The sequence below is a fragment of the Kogia breviceps genome, chromosome 2 (genome assembly GCF_026419965.1).
Source record: "Kogia breviceps isolate mKogBre1 chromosome 2, mKogBre1 haplotype 1, whole genome shotgun sequence".
Classification (NCBI taxonomy): Eukaryota; Metazoa; Chordata; class Mammalia; order Artiodactyla; family Physeteridae; genus Kogia; species Kogia breviceps.
In genome coordinates this window covers 65691499-65707044 of record NC_081311.1, presented here as the reverse complement: position 1 = coordinate 65707044, position 15546 = coordinate 65691499, and the positions used below count along the sequence as shown (strand labels likewise).

Sequence of the window (15546 nt, the reverse complement as noted above, 5' to 3'; positions counted from 1 at the left end):
TGAGGATTTTTATGATATCTGATACTTAATAAGACAACACCAGTTAATAATAATTAGCGACAGGAAATATTCAATTCCCTCACTTCTGTCCAAGAACTGATGTAGTTAGTAAGCAGGTTAGGTCACCTAAAATCTTTCAGAAACTTTGCTCTGAGGAATAGAAGAGAGATGGGACTGTCACTGGAGAGGCTACTGCTTTGAATGAAGGTTGCCAATGTAGTTGCCATTTGGACCAAACTTTAACAGGTTAACATGCTAGGGAGGAAAAATGAGTAAGAAAGTTGAAACTAAAGCGGAAACAGGCATTCTTAGTGGAGCAAGGTCCTCAAAGAACTGAAGGAAATAGATCCAGAACACTGGATTATTCTGGGACACAAGAGGAAACTAAGTGTAAGGAAAGGAGGTTTGTGACATTGGGATCTTAAAACAGTTACTGAAAGCCAACTATCCAAGCTAGGTGAAATGCTTCACAAAATCAAACTGTATTTCACTGAAGTAGAGAAGTGAGCTGTTTTTGTAATTGCTTTATGATTTTAAGGATGCTAATAATTAGAGCTATTTAACTCAGTACAACATTCCTCTAGATGACAACATCGTGTCACTGCACTATTTTGGCTAAACTCCCACTGGTTTAATTTCAGAAACATCCTTTGAATAAAACGCTAAGTTAAAAAGAAGTAGCATCCCATGATTTCTTTAAAATAATTCAACTAATTTCAAAGGCATGTTTTCTGGAAAAGATTTCTAAGGTTCCTTTTATAGGCTTGGCCATAAAGGAAGAGTACATTAGAAAAGACAGCAGCAGCTACCTAACCACCCAGATTTTAAGAGTAATTTTCTTTATACAATAAATATGTTTGTAAGAAGTTCTTTAAAAGTTGAATTTGTATTGTGAAGGCCATTTAGACCTGGAAAACCTGATTCTGCCACTTACTGTTTGTGTGTTCTAGAAAAAGTTTCTAAATAGGTTACTTTCTTGCAATTTTCTTAAACTTTTCCATTTCATTTGGCCTGATCTGGGTGTCTCAGAGAGACAGCCCAACCCATCAAGATGAACCAAGAATTGCCTCTTCTATGAAATGTAATATTAGTACCTGTTGTGCAGCACCCATCTGTTGTCAAACATCACAGAGTGATGGAGTAATGTGCAGGACAGTTTTATTCCTTCACTGGCTAAGTACACCAAAGAGTAGGGTTGCCAGATTCAGCAAACACTCGCAGTCAAATTTCAATTTCCAACAAATAATGAATACTTTTTTAGGATAAGTAGGTCCCATGCAATATTCAGGACATACTAGAAAACAATTTGTCATTTATCTAAAATTCAAATTTAACTGGACATATTATATTTTATCTGAATTGATATCTCATCTCCCAGCTGGCTATGGCCGAAGTGGAATACAAAACCAAAGTAAATGATAACGCCTCTGGTGCTACACACACATACACACACACACACACACACACATACACACACACATACACACACACACACACCACTTACCCCCATCTAAATCCCTGCTGTATTTCCAAACATAATAATGTTCCCTCATTCAATTCTGGATTTGGAACTTTATAGCAAATACAAATTTCACAGACATGAACATGAAGGTGCAAAAATGTAACTTTGGGGTTTTTTTCAGCTTTACTGAAGTATAATTGACAAATTTTTCTATAATAAAATTAATTTTTTTTTACCTCAAGCCCTGTTTTGCTTAGGGCAGAAATTTCATTTAATCCCTTTCAAGTAAACTCAGCCCATTTCAGTGATTTCTCAGTCTGCTGAGTTTTATAATTCAATCACATTCAGGTTAAATTACTCTCTCAGATTTTTCTCCTGATTCCTCCTCCCTGGGGATGAGTCTAAGCCACAGAAGGGTTCATTCAGCTGCCAACACAGGACAGTTGGGAAGACAGACATCTATCTAGATCTGCCTTGGTCCTTCACAGGTCTCCTGTTCCTGGTGCAACTCTGCCCACCTGGTCTTCAGCACCGGACAGCACTCACTCATATGGCAACTGGATAGTCTGTAGCTCTCTCAGTTGCCCCTGAATCCTGTGGCACTGGTGATAACCTGAGGTCAGCTATACCCTCCCTCACCCATCCTTCTTCTATCTGCTTCCCTTGTTGCCTCCATGTGACCAAGCTCCCTGACTCCCTCTCTTAGATGAATCCTGTTCCACACTCTGGTCCCAAGGAAATTATCTGATGTCGTTCCACACTAATTCAGAATTGAAAATAACTTCTGGCTGACAACATGGCAGAAAACACTCACTCTGCCCTAAGATCTCCAGGAACTTGTCAACTCTCAGGTTAGATCTGTGATTCACTGGTCATCTCAGATGTCCCAAACAAACTTCAATGGAATCTGTTATTTCATGTCTCCCACACTGGCAAAATGGGAGAGTAGTGCATATAGTGGTAGGAGACAGGAACAAAAACAATGTCTAAGTTGTCCTACTCCCATCCAATTCTCCTCCTTCTCCCCAGCTTGGGGGTGTTTCCTAGGGTGGCAGGAAAGAGGGGAAAAGACAACCTCTTTATGACTACTTGCCTCTCCTTAAAAGATATCAAGAATTTTCAAATTTTTATTATGTAGCCCTTATTTGAAATTTCCCTCCAGTATGGGTAGTCCAGGAGTGAAAACAGAAAAAAGGATATAATTAATTTCTCAAAGTAAAATTATGCCACACAATCTTGCATTTTGCTTCCAAGAAAGTACCCCCAATTCAATAATACCTTGAACTCTAACATTCCCATATCAATCTCTCTTCTTAATATTCCTTTATCAGTTACCATGTGCCCTCTAGACCACTGGTTCCCCTTATGGCTACAATGTGCTCATCCACACCTCTCCTTGTTAAACAGTGTGCCTTGTGCACTCCCTCCAGACAACCCCACTGCCTGCACATTAAGCATTAGAAGTTCCATTTTAGTCTTTTTCATAAGGAATTGGGAAAGCATGGAGCGGGTAGGGACTAGGACCAACAGGCCCGGGACATTATCGAAATATAACCTGTTTTCAACCATCATTACAAGGCACAGGTCATAACCTTGGAATAACATTCCCATCGCATGGTAATTGTAAGATTAGGTAAGCTAAAAAACTAACCTGTGTAGTAGACATTCCCACAGCTTCAGAGATGGGAAATCTTTATTTCTACAGAGTGTCAAATAGGCAGTTTCTCCTAACATTCCAACCTTTCTGTCAATAATCTATAAATGAACAGTTATGTGCACTAGAAGTCCCCTGTTATTTTGTGAATAATTATGATCTATTTTTTTATTAAAGTAAAATGTTGCATAGTATGTTTCTTACATCAGAGCACCCTAGTAGAATATGTTTACATAAGGCTTGGAAGAGTCTATCCTCTTTCCATAAACTCACTTTCTTTACAATTCTATTATTTTTTTACAACTCTTTCTAGTAGAAAATGGTTTCCATGCATAAAGAACACAGCTTTTATCTTGCTAGGTGACAGACTCATATATGCCTTTTTATTTTCAACAAACTAGCCTCACACACTGGTAGGGCTTTTATTCATGAATATATGGCTTGTGTTAGTGCTTAGGAGGAAGATAAATTTTAAAAAATAGTAAAGTACTATCTGCCTTAATTGAAGCCAAGTTCCAGGTTTTTATATGATTTAATATATTATCTCATTATTTAATGCATTTGCTTTAAAAAAAAATCCAAGCTTCCCAAATCACTGCATAATAATTTTGAGTTTCCTTTTCAGCAGGAAGTTCTTACCCCCTGTTGTTTATTCCAGCCCTGGCCTAAGAGAACCTTTTGTAAAGCCAATTTTTAGAGTATGGTTAAGTTAAGGAGAATATTCATTTAAGTGGCTAGATATGAAATGAGTCATTGTTTTTAGAACATGGTTATCTGTTATGAAAAAACTTTTAATTGCTTATACATGATGCAGTGAAATGAATTCTTAGTACCATCCTAATTCCATCAATTTTGGAATACAGTTCACAATCAGATGTAGCAAATAAGAAATGTGGATGATAATTTTCATTATTAATAATAAGCTATATATTATTCCCGGTGTCTATAATTCCTCTGATACACACATTATTTTCAGAGGACTCGTAGAGACTAATCATTTCACCTTCAACATGCAATATGTCAATCTTAACTATTTTTTATTATTCTAGAGTGTTAATGCTCTTTTCAATTTATTAGTCTTCAAAATAAATGTTTTAATGCCAAATTTCATAAAAATAATATTATCACTCTCATCTACCTATCCTAAAAATACTCATAATTACCCATGCTCTTCAGTATCACCAAAAGTTTTTTTAGTCTACTCCAAGATCTTAGATTGTTTTCATTGACCTCAGGTCTCATACAGAACCAGATGCAGAAATACCTTAAAAATGTAGAATGATAACATCTATTCCACTTACACAAACATTCTGGAAAATTCTCATCTTCAATTTTTTTCGTATTTATATCCTAGTGACATTAAGAAATTACTAATTTTCTATAGCAGCAATGTACACAAATGGTACTTACATCAAGGGTAAGAAATAAACCGTTCCAAACCCTCCTGAAACTACAAAGTAACAAATTTATCAAGATATTCTCTATATCTGCAGAGCCAGATGTTTGGAGCACAAGAAAATGTACAGCCTTTGATACAAGTCTCTCATAAGCACCACATGTTCACAAGTGCTAACTTATCATACATTACTTAATACAGAACCTAATTTGCTTCCTTCCCTTTATAAACACCGTACTGCTGGTATACTTTTATTTTCTCTTTCAGGGATCCAATTCTAGCCCATTATTTTAGCATTAAAAAAAGGTCAAATACCTTAAGTATCTTAAGCCAGGAGTCATGTACTCCCTGTTTTCAAGAAAAAATGTTTCCTGATAGATTTCAAAGATATTCCAAAAGATAATTTCTTTTAAGTTCAAAACAAAGTGCAGGTACACTTAGTTCATTTACTTCAGCTTGGTCTTTATATTTAATGTTTCTCATGTCCTAAGTAAAATAAACATCATTCCCCAGCTGTCACTTTGAACTTAAGTGTATCTACTCTTAATATATAATACCGACATGTTTTTATTAGAGTGAGCAAGAGGCAAGCTAAAAGTTTCTATCCACTTTTTCTCAATAAATGCACACTGCTGCTTGCCAAAAATTTTCTTTATTCACATGATACAGTATCACACCCCCAGGACTTGCTGCTCTGATCCAAAGTGAGAAATGGTGACTTAATCCTGAAAAACTGAGCTTTGAACTTAGACTCAAAAACTGACAAAAAAGCCCCAAAGCTTGGATATTTTCCAAAGGAATTTACCACATTTCATTTCTTTAAATTCACAGATGATGATTATCAAAGTTGTCACAAAAGTATCCTAACTATTCTTAAAGACTCTAACATTGAAGCCGGGGAAATGACCTAAACTCAATCAACTTTAGTTTTACAAATATAAATTTAAGATGAAGACATAAATGTATAACTATCTGCAATGAAACATTTGGTGGACCATTCATTCTGCACCAATGAAAGTACCAAGAGAGGCTTCAGTAACTCCCAATGTTTGGGTGGAGAGCTTAGCACAATAGAGATAAACACCAATATCTAAATCATAATGAGGAAATACTATAATTTCTTCACTAAGTAAAAAGTAAGTTTACAACAAAAAACGTAAGTTAAATTCAGAGCACAGAAAAGGTCCTCAAAATAATGAAAACAGTTTAATCCCCTAATCTATCAACCAGCATCATACTTGGAAAACCAACCCAGGTCAGCTGTTGATGCTGTATGGATGCAGCCACAGATCATTACCTACTTAATTGTGTATATAGCTAATAGGCTCATTCAGCTCCTTTGGAACAAAGATTTTATAATGGAATAGATGATAAATACTTAGCTATGGCGCAACCAAATGCTATAATAATAAAAGCAGCATTTATATAGAGAATATTAGCATGTATTAATGCTGTATGCTACAATAGAGAAAAAATTAGATTCATAAAAATACAGTTAAGGGAAGAATATAATGTAAATTACGGGTTGATTGTGGCATCTTGCTAAAATACCCTAGGTGATAGTAAAAATATTAATAAGCAAAATATGGTTAACTTGATCAATGAATACAAGTGTCAGCTGCCCATAGAAGAAAAGCTATTTACATTGCAAAAATTCAAAGATATCCCATCTAAAATGTAATATGACTTTGAAGAGTATTAACTAGGTTAATTTTTTTTTTTGTCATTTGAAACCAGAGTGCATGGAAGAAAACCTATATAGGTACATAGCCTTTTAAATCACTGAGCAAAATGTGGAGCAAGCCAGCAATGCTGCTCCACCTTCTGGTGATACTTCCCCTCACCTAGATGTATTTCAGCATGTGCTTCTACTGCTGTCACATTTGGAGCATGAGAAATAATATAAAAGCTGACTAGCTTCCTCCTAAATAGCAACTTGAAACTATCCAAATATGGTATTTTAGAGAGCAAAAATTGAGTACGCTTTTAAAAAATAAAGGAAAAACTGAATTTCTCATTACATATTAAACTAGCCGCAGGCAATCAACCCCTTACAAACAAACAGCTTAACATCTACAAAAGGCTGCATGATTGGTGGGTGCATGTTAAATCTCTGCTGTCAGCAGAACTGTTGGCCTCATCTAAGCAGCATCAACACTTCCTTTGAATTTTAGCCAGTAGCGCTCTAGGCATATTCCCAGCACTACTATTAACATGGAGAGCTGTAGCTGTAGCAGTAATCTTTTTGCCTGACAAGGACACAGTAACAATCATTGTGATGCTTTCTGATTGTATACTCAGGTAGAGACACACAACTTGGATACACAAATTTAATAAGAATGTGTTTGAGACTTTAATTTTCATCAGTTGTATAGTAAGTATGTGACCAAGCTTGCTTTTCTGGAACAAATGCTGCTGAGTCAATACCAGCTGGTCCCATGGTCAGTTTGGCCAAGTCACAATGAACACTGCAGTGTTAAAATACTATTGATACATTCTCACTCTTCTTCAGCTTCCTGTACCTTAGACTCAGTTGTTCTCATATTCAGTCTTTCACTTGTAGCAAAAATATACAAAGGACAAATTCTACAACTACTGAAATATGTAATCTATAAAATCACAATACATATGTGCATAACATGTGTTTTCACATGACAGTGAAACATCAAAATAAACTATATAAAATTTGTGATAAAGGATATTATTGTAGGTTAGCAATATCTTCTATGTCCAAACATAGACACAAATCTTACTACTGGATCATAATTCAAATCCAAAATATTTATTAAGTACTTACTATGTTCCATATTAGGCTATATTAGGCTCCTGAGACACAACTGGAAACAATGCCCTCCTGCAATTTATTATTAAAACTCCTTTGATACTTGAAGTATGATCCATGGACCATCAACATCAACATCACTGAGGAACTTGTTTGACTCTCCAGTCTCAATTCAAATCTATTGAATCAAAATTTATATTTTAACAAAATTCCCCTTGTTATTTGTATGCATATTAAAGTTTAGGAAGCACTGGTTTAGAGGGCACAGGATCTAGAAATTGCTGAAGAAATGCAAATTCCTGTACAAAAGAAAACAACAAAATGATGTTTTCTGTATTATTTGTGTATCCATGTATTGAAGTGGTTGAACCAGGTGATGCATATAATTTCTACCTCTTCTAAATTGTTGTAGTATTATTGCATTGTCTTTTCATTTTAAAAAATGGCACTACTGAATGATCTCCATTTATAGTCATCTCAGTGTCTAATACAGCTTATACATATATAGGGATGTTATAAGCATCTATAGTTACATTCAGAATACAAACCAGAGATACCAAAGAATCAGTATACAACTGGCTGACTTATGCTAAACGACTCATGAAAGAACCAAAGAAAATATCACCTCCTGTTATCGTCCCAGCTCTACCACTAGCAAAGTGTATAGCCTCATAAAAGACAGCTAATCTCCTTGGGTCTCATTTTTCTTCACATCTAAAATAAACAGTTGAGTTAGATGAATTCTAAAGGCTCCTTAGGGCTTCCCTGGTGGCGCAGTGGTTGAGAATCCGCCTGCCGATGCAGGAGACACGGGTTCGTGCCCTGGTCCGGGAAGATCCCACATGCCGCGGAGCAACTAAGCCCGTGAGCCATGGCCGCTAGGCCTGTGTGCCCGGAGCCTGTGCTCCGCAACGGGAGAGGCCACAACAGTGAGAGGCCCGCATACCGCAAGAAAAAAAAAAAAAAAAAAAAAAAAGGCTCCTTAGTTTAAGGTTCACTGATTCTTCTATATCTTCTTTAGTTTTCATCTTAAACCACCAGAGGTCATAATCCTAGTGGTAACAAGTTATCTGATAATGTACACAAAGTTCATTTTCAAGCTATAAAACTGACTAGTGAAGATATCATTTTCAGAGTTAACTCTTTTAGAACTTAAATTTCTCATCAATACCAACTTTTATTGACAATCTTATGAACTCGTATGTCAATATAAGACATGCACAAATAACTGCCACATTGATGCAAACACTAAAGTTTTTTACCACTTCTAAAATTCCTATCAGCATTGTAAGTTTTGAAAACAAGCCATGACAAAGAATTAACTATTTCAATGAGCATACCCCACTACAAAGTAGCTATAAGCTCCCCATAAGATAAACTATCATATAGCAAACAACATTTTAAAAATTTAATAAATCTTTTCTGGTGCATGAAAATCAGCTAGTATGTGCCTGATTCAACAACTTTCTACCTAACTGCCATCAATAAACGAAACCCTTGAGACAACAGATGGAAATAAAATAACAAACCTTAGAACTTAAAAGATTTCTCTGTAATGTTTTTACTTTACGAATTTAATAGAATACACTTACTTGTCATGACTATTAACTATATCCAATGTGGAAATCAAACTTTAGAAGGAGAACAAATATATAATATGCATCATTTTGATTATTTGTTTTTAAATAAAGAGTGAGGTTCTTATATAAAAATCCATAAGGTTTTTTAACTTTGGACTATAACTATAGAAAAAGAAATCACCCCATAAAGGCCTGTAGTTTATGAAGGAGTAAAAATGAATGAATGGTTATTGCAATAAGCTAGAAATTAGGAAATGTGAATATTAATTCTGAATCTGCTACTGACTCGGAATGACCTTGAATGATGTATCCAACCTTCTTCTCTCTGTCTGTATCAGAAAACTGAAGAATAAATGTAATGCCATCTCTTTCTTTTTCCTGTGAGACAAACAATTGCATGCAATTGAATAAAAATGGAACTGCACATGCAGTGGACAGAATAAAGCACATTTGGGTTGGCTTGAAATTTATTGTAGCACACTATATTAAAATCCAGCATTTTTTTAAATCTGTGTAATTTTTAAACAATGTCTGAAATGCTTTGTGATCTTCAGAAACAGTTTTATAAACGGCATAAATAATCATTTTACTTGACTGGGCAAATAAGAAACAGAATACCATCTAAGATAGACATGAATATTTTAATGCAGCAGTCTTTGGTTCACTTACTCTTAAAAGGAATAATTCAATCAGAACTCTTTCAAGAGAGTTGGATTAATTACAGAATAAGGAAGGGAAGGCTCTTCTCCCAATTGAGCTATTAACATATTTCATCTAACAAAGGCCACTGAAGTGAATCTATTCTTATAGAACTATCATTCTAGAGGTTTAGCACCTTATCATAACACTCATTCAGCCTCCAATTATACTCCTCTTTAGACTGCAGCTAAATAATCCCAGATGCATATGTACTTTATTTTTAAAGGTCTTAAGTAAAATATACTTACAACTTCTAGTTTATTGTTAACGTAAATGGAAGTTAGTTCTCCCTTACACTGTCCTTACAGGTAAACAACTCCCAGTGCAATATCACTGTATATCCCTTTATCCTAGATGATTCATAACATTTTTTATAAAAAAATGTTATAAAGTCTTGCTATAAGTCTTTACATGGTTAAAGACTATTACTTGAAATCATCAACTTCTCTACTCTATGTTCTATAGCACAAAAACAGCAAGCCTAATAACCATCCATTTTGTTTTGCTAAGCGTTGATTTCACAGGAGTCCTACATTGCTGTATTGTGTCCCTCAGAGTTCTTGAGTTCCAGAGTAAACTTAGGAATCTTTTCCATGTGGTCAGTCATTATCCACCTAGAATTTTATTTCTCAATGCAAGGTGTTAACCTGCAGTCATTCTTACTAAATAAAATTCATCTGATTTATTTCTATTTTTCTTCATTGATAAGGGGTCATTTTAAATTCAATTCCTATTCCGTAAGATATTGTATACCCTTCAGGTTTTGGAGCTATCTAAAGGGGTTAACTCACTCAGCTCAGAAAAAGAAAAAGGCAGTGTTCATTCCTGAACATTGGCACTAAAGAGAGAACAATATTATGCTGAATGATATCACCTGGAACCACAAAGGAAGTTTAGGCACATATGATGTAATTATTATATGAGTTGGGATTTAGCCAGAACATTGGGTCTAGCACCCTACCTTATGTTATAGATTGCCACGGCAAAGTACTCAGGACCTTAATTTCACTGTCCATCAAGAGACACTACCTCAAAAACACATTAGAACCAAATACGGAAACTCCCTTCTCAAAAGGTATCAACATTTTTTATGACAGAGCTCAGTAACCACTATCTTACAAATGTCCCAAAACATCCTACCCTCTATGTTCATAACAGTGCTGGCTCCTATGTGAAGTACAAAAGTATACAAAACAGACAGCGTATTCTTATGGAACTTAACAACCATCTAGGATGAAGACAGATGAGAATAATACAAAAACAACATTATAATAACTACAGCTTATATTAACCACATGCCAGGCACTATAGTAAGTCCTTTATATACTGATTCCTTTATGTATTTTAAAGAATTTAAAGCATATATGTATTTTACACTTTATATATTGTTTTCTCAAAACAGGTTATAAGTTAGGTATTATTTTCCTAACATTTTAAAACAAAAAGCTGCAGTGCCTAAAGCAGTACAAATAATCTAACAAGATTCGATTGACTGCAAAGCCCACAGTCTAATCTGCACTACATGGATCTTCAATAAGTGTGTAATCAGTCAGATGCTAAATTGTACGACATGGATAAAAGCTAAGAATGGCAAAGAAGGAAGAGTTTACATACTGATTGGAAGCCAAACGATAAAGTATCATGAGGGAGGCTAGACTTCAGTTTAGCTTTAAAGAAAGATTAGTAGTTAAATAGGTAAATAGAAAAGGGCTAGATATCCTAAATATCAAGTTTATGAACCTTGTGAAAAGTTCAGAAGGCAAGAATAGCATGCCATGATCAGGGAGACAAGAGGGAGATCAGGGATTGTGATACATTGAAACATGGATGTATATCTGAGGTATGATATTTTAATTTTACATATTTTCAATCAGTGTGTAAATGTGCTTCAGTCTACATAATGTTCAACTCAATAATGTCAAATTTAATTCATACCAAAGGACTTTAGAAGTTTCTGAAAACAGGCTGTGTCTTATAATGCTATTACTTTATACACTTCTTAATACTTATAAGAGCATTATAAGAATAGAAGAAAGGAATAAAATTAGAGTCTAGAATATCAAACTTTATTTTATTTTATTCCAGAAAAACAAAGCTCCAAGGAAATCTCTTGATTTATAAACTCTCAAATTAATACATAAACCTGGGCTCTATATAATAGCTGCAGCTTGCTATTACCATTCCTATGTATCATCAACCTGGAGGATAAAAACCAAACAGTCTAAGCAAATAAACTCTAAGACTGCATTTTCAGATGATGTAGTAAAAACTGAAAAAGTCTCCAGATTCTTGGTAATATGGCTTTGTCATCCATTTACTTCAGATGGCTTCATCCTGAGAATCCCACCACCTCACCTATCACAGCCTTCTTTCACCTTTTCCAACCAAAGCTATTTTTAACATTAGTCTTTTTGACATTAGGAAAATGGAGAAATGCTTGTACCCCAACCTAAAATATAGCCCAAGGAATAGTTGAAGTGTAAGCACTCACTCTTTAAAAGACAAACAAATAGGAAAGAAGCAGGAGCAGGAACAGAAAAAAAGGAAAGGGAAGAGAAGGGGAGGGGAGGGGAGGGGACGGGAGGCAAGGCTAAGCTTACACCTAGGAGAGAAAGCACAATAATCCGCCCCCACCAACCCTCAAAAAAAGTAAAAGAATAAAGTATTCCAGGGATATATGTGGCCTAGGGAAAGAAATCTCTCAAAATGATGTTTAAAATGTAATAGAAAGGGACAGAAAATAAAATCTAATGAAAGAGTCCAAGAAAATAATTATTGTCAGTTTATTGGACATCCCTAATTCATAGCTAAGGTAATATTGATGTTTTGTGTTTGTTTAAAGAAATAGATGTAAAATGAAATATGTCAGGAGAAAACCTAAATAATACATAAGGCAAGGAGCAATCTGTCAACGTTTGGCATCCAGGAAGACTCAGGGTTAATACCCTTCTGAATTTTAAAAGTGCAGTAGGGGGCTCCCGGGGGTCCCCTGGTGGCGCAGTGGTTAAGAGTACGCCTGCCGATGCAGGGGACACGGGTTCGTGCCCCGGTCCGGGAAGATCCCACATGCCGCGGAGGAGCTGGGCCCGTGAGCCATGGCCTCTGAGCCTGCGCGTCCGGAGCCTGTGCTCCGCAACGGGAGAGGCCACAACAGTGAGAGGCCCGCGTACCACAAAAAAAAAAAAAAAAAAAAAAAAAAAAAATAAGTACAGTAGGGCTTCTCTAGTGGCCCAGTGGTTAAGAATCCGCCTGCCAACGCAGGAGACACAGGTTCAAGCCCTGGTCCGGGAAGATCCCACATGCCGCGGAGCAACTAAGTCCATGCGCCACAACTACTGAGCCTGAGCTCTAGAGCCCACGAGCCACAACTACTGAAGCCCACGTGCCTACAGCCCGTGCTCCGCAACAAGGGAAACCACCGCAATGAGAAGCCTGCGCACCACAATGAAGAGTAGCCCCCGCTCGTCGCAACTAGAGAAAGCCCACGCACAGCAACAAAGACAATGCAGCCAAAAATCAATGAATAAAATATATTTTTTAATTATAAAAAAAAAAGTACAGTTAAACACATCAATTAATTGCCTATAATCTGAGGCTAAAACTTTTGGCATGTCTCCTTGTTCATAGCAATAACAGCACCAGCAAGTATTTATTGAGTATTAGCCATGGGTCAGATACTGCTGTGAGCAGAGCATACAGCATTGAAGGTGACAGACAAGGCCCTGTCCTTACAGAGCTTAAGTTCTGTCACAAAGAGAAATGATAAATATGGTTGGACGAGGGAACAAAGCATGACTAATTCTCTGGTACAAAGCATCCTGCCTTATAAGGCAGAAGCTTTCTTGCTGAATGGCAATTTTACAGAGACCTAAATCTTTTCCAGTAGGAGAAACTTACTAATGTGTGTTTATAGGTTTGGGGGACTTTATAGAGGGTAGGATAGGACATAAAAGACAAATCCCACCAAGTCAGAGAAAAGGTAATGTTCTGACTCTTTAAACCCTGCCCATCCAGGAAACACAACAATTCCTCTGTGGTTTTGGTACAGAAGAACTTGGTTAATATTACAAATTTCTAGGAAGCTTTGCTACATTTGGAAGCTAATGGGAAACAAAGTTTGTCTTTCTCTTCTCTGCCACCTCCCTCATTCACTATGTCTTCTTGTAATCATCTTTTTTTCCCTTTCTCTATTTTGAGATTTTTTTAATTCTTCAAAAATCAATGCTTTAACTCACTAAATGCATATAGTATAAAACCAAATAGAGTTTAATTTCCCTCACTTTATCCCTCTTATCTTATCCCTGTAAGTCCCTTTCCCTCTTTTTACCACTCTTTGGTCCCTGACCTTCTTTCTACTCTACCATCCTTTTTCTGACCATTTCACTCTAATTCCCCTTCCATCTTTTCCAGGTAGAAAAAATGATCACTAGATACAGAGAAAAGCAGAATCAAGTAAAACAAAGGGTTGACAGTATTCTATGTATGCAGGTAAGTCTGTTTCACAAGAATTTGTCCTTTTGAGTTTAAAGAAATTGCCTTGTGTGAATAAATTTCACTAGAACTAGGGTTACTAGATATAACACTCAAAGATTGTAAACATAAAATTTTATACATTTTCTTAGCTGTCTGAAGATATTCTTTCAAAAAATTCTTTTGTGTTTTTGTATATACTGAACAATTTGCATGAGAGAAAGAGAGGAGGAGAGAGCTGACCCTGTCTCTGCCTCTCATCAGATGCCCGTTTTCAAATGTCTCTTTAAGCCCCATGTCTGTCCTATCCTAAAATTGTCTTCATACGGCATGCCTAGAACTCCTCACTTTACTATCCCCCCAGCCTGGCTCCCTGCAGGGATATTGGAGAAAGCCCAGGTTTGGAGTCAGACTGATACCTATTTGAAGCTCAGCTTTACTTGCCTAGTGATTTTAGGCAAGTTACTTAACTCTCTTAACGGTTTCCTCATCTGTAAAATGGTGCTCATAAAACCAGCCTTATTATATTGTCACAAATATTTAATGATCTAATCCATAAATGTTCTCATCACACTATGTGGCAGACAGTTGTCATTTAATACATAGAATATAAGATTTATATATGCATAAACATACATATACATATATAAATAACGAGGTGCCCATCTTTCTCTCACAGACACATGCAATTTACCGTCTGTCCTCAATGCCATTCTCCCAGAGTTATGCCCTTTTGCCCTTGAAGCATTCACATTTTTCCAAATTCCCAATTAGCTAATGTAAGAATCTAATCACTGAAAATGTGCTAATGAGAAAGGATAAGAGAAGAGGACAGTGACTACTGCCTGCCAACTCAAATACCCACCAGTGGTATAATATGGCTCTTGGAAACAAAACTGTACTAAAAACTACATAGGCCAGAGCAGTGACTCACAGTGTGAATTTTAAGCAGCATCATTTGGGAGCTTACTGTAGTAGCTCTCAGTAACCGTGACTGCTTCTGTTACATTTGCTAATACCTAGGCCTTCACTAATATAAAATGAATAAATAAAACAAATGGATATTGTGTCCTTTTTCATATAGGTTAAAGTATGTGCAAAGATATTGCATTTGCCCCAGAACACTATACAAAACAAATATAACTCCTAGGAAAATAAGATCATGAGAAGGTTAAATGCCCATGTAATGTCTATTATAAAGCCAAGCCTAGAACACAATTCTCTTTTCAAGTCACTCTTTCTAGAGCACACCATGTTGACTTCATGAGGTTTAACTAAATAAAGGAAGTACTGCTTTGAAATCCCCCTTCCAAAAGATCCAAAATTTGTAAATTAGGCAATGTCAAGAGAGTTACACCCTTTGCCACACTAACAGAAAACAGTCTTAAGTAATGGACTCGGTGCCTGGCCATGGGAGTCGGCCACTTAGTCATTTTTCTAGATGCTATCCATCATTGAGCACATTCCCGAATTTCACGCAACCTAATTTAAACATCTAACTGG

General features: G+C 36.2%; 1 protein-coding gene across 3 annotated transcripts in view; it reads right to left on the bottom strand.

The window, feature by feature from the left end:
- CTNNA3 (catenin alpha 3) overlaps positions 1 to 15546 on the bottom strand; it is a 1725986-nt gene that overhangs the window by 1511810 nt on the left and 198630 nt on the right. The gene's annotated exons all lie outside the window — the stretch shown is intronic.